The sequence below is a fragment of the Petromyzon marinus genome, unplaced genomic scaffold, assembly GCF_048934315.1.
Source record: "Petromyzon marinus isolate PM22_M1 ecotype Great Lakes invasive population unplaced genomic scaffold, UKy_Petmar_22M1.pri1.0 PM_G_Scaffold_221, whole genome shotgun sequence".
Classification (NCBI taxonomy): Eukaryota; Metazoa; Chordata; class Hyperoartia; order Petromyzontiformes; family Petromyzontidae; genus Petromyzon; species Petromyzon marinus.
Window position 1 is genome coordinate 85,001 of NW_027422786.1, and position 2,500 is coordinate 87,500.

Sequence of the window (2,500 nt, forward strand, 5' to 3'; positions counted from 1 at the left end):
CGTCGAAAGTACATCCTCTGTTGAGCTCTCTTGGCGAGGGAGCTGATGTTCAGTTCCCACTTGAGGTCCCGGCAGAGAATAGTGCCCAGGAAGCGGAAGGACTCCACAATTTTGACTGCGGAGTCTAACAGGGTGATGGCGGTGAGTGGGGCTGTATTCTTCCTGAAGTCCACAACCATCTCAACTGTCCTTAGAGCATTTAGCTCTAAGTTGTTCTGGCTACACCAGGTCACCAGGTTGTCAGCTTCCCACCTATAGTCAGACTCATCCCCACCAGAGATCAGCCCAATGAGGGTGGTGTCGTCCGACAAACTTCAAGAGTTTGACGGACAGATGATTGGAGGCGCAGCTGTTGGTATACAGGGAGAAGAGCAGTGGGCAAAGGACGCAGCCCTGAGGAGTTCCCGTGCTGATGGACCTGGAGTCAGAGACTTCTGTTCCCGGCTTAACGCACTGCTTCCTGTCAGAGAGGAAGTCTGTGATCCACCTGCAGGTGGAGTAGGGCACGTTCAGCTGGAAGAGCTTGTCCTGAAGCAGGGCAGGGATGATGGTGTTGAAGGCAGAGCTGAAGTCCACAAACAGGATCCTGGCGTAGGATGCTGGGGCGTCCACATGCTGTAGGGTGAAGTGGAGGGCCATGTTAACTGCGTCGTCCACAGACCTGTTGGCTCTGTAGGCAAACTGAAGGGGGTCCAGGAGAGGGTCTGTGATGGCTTTGAGGTGTGCCAGGAGCAGGCGCTCAAAAGACTTCATTACCACAGATGTAAGGGCGACCGGTCTGTAATCATTTAGTCCTGTTGGCCTTAGCTTTTTGGGCACAGCGATGATGGTGGAGGACTTGAGACAGGCTGGTACATGGCATGTCTCCAGGGAGGTGTTAAAGATGTTGGTGAACACCGGAGACAGCTGGCCAGCGCAGTGCCTGAGGGTGGCTGGAGAGACAGAGTCCGGCCCGGCTGCTTTGCGTGGATTCTGCCTCTTGAAAAGCCCATTAACTTCTCCCTCCTGAAAGGAGAGAGTCGTTTCTGTAGTATGGGTGGGGGATGGGGCCTCTTGGGTGGGAAGGGGTGGTTCAGGACAGTCCAATTGTCTTTCAAATCTACGGTAGAACTCGTTCAGGTCGTTGGCTAGGCGGGAGTCGTTAGTGGTGTGGGGCGCTCTGGGTTTGTAGTTGGTGATGTGCCTGAGCCCTTTGGCAGACAGAAGCAGCGTCGTTAGTAGAGAACTGGTGTTTTAGTGTCTCTGAGTACAGTCGTTTAGCCTCTCTCACCGCTTTGCTAAACCTGTTCTTCGACTCCTTGAATCTGTCTCTATCCCCACTCCTAAACGCTTCCTCCTTCTCCAACCTCAACCTTTTGAGCTTTGCTGAGAACCAGGGCTTGTTGTTGTTAAAGTTCACCCTGGTACGTGTTGGGATACAGCAGTCCTCACAGAAGCTGATGTACACAGCCTCTGTGAGTTCATCCAGACTATTGGTAGCAGTCGTGAACATATCCCAGTCAGTACAGTCTAAGCACGCCCGCAAATCTTCCACAGCCTCACTGGTCCACTGTTTAGATGTCCTCACAGCAGGTTTACAGAGTTTTAGTTGCTGCCTGTATGCACGAATCAGGTGGACCAAGGGAGTTCTGTGCGAGCCGAACAGCCCCGTGACCCACAAGAGAAACATCCCCGCCAAATTCGAGCGTTTGACGGGGTCTATCCGTGAAAAAATATTCACGTTTTTGAGTGCACATGCATTTCTGCTGCAAATGCCTCTGGAAGTTTCATGCCGTTCGTATGCCAATTGTGGCAACACGAAAATGACCCGTTTTCCCATTCCGAGGGATTTCTGTGCGACCCTAACAGCCCCGTGAGCCACAAGAGACACATCCCCGCCAATTTCTAGCGTTTCACGGGGTCTATCCGTGAAAAATATAGACGTTTTTGAGTGCACATGCATTTCTGCTGCAGATGCCTCTGGAAGTTTCATGCCGTTCGTACGCAATGTGGCAACACGAAAATGACCCCTTTTCCCATTCCGAGGGATTTCTGTGCGACCCTAACTAACAGCGCCCGTGAGCCACAAGAGAGACATCCCCGCCAATTTATAGCGTTTCACGGGGTCTATCCGTGAAAAATATAGACGTTTTTGAGTGCACATGCATTCCTGCTGCAAATGCCTCTGGAAGTTTCATGCCGTTCCTATGCAATGTGGCCACACAAAAATGACCCGTTTTCCCATTCCGAGGCATTTCTGTGCGACCCTAACAGCCCCGTGAGCCACAAGAGAGACATCCCCGCCAACTTCTAGCGTTTGACGGGGTCTATGCGTGAAAAATATTAAAATTTTTGAGTGCACGTGCCTTTCTGCTGCAAATGCCTCTGGAAGTTTCATGGCGTTCCTATGCAATGTGGCAACACGAAAATGACCCCTTTTCCCATTCCGAGGGAGTTCTGTGCCACCCTAACAGCCCCGTGAGCCACAAGAGACACATCCCCGCCAATTTCTAGCGTTTCA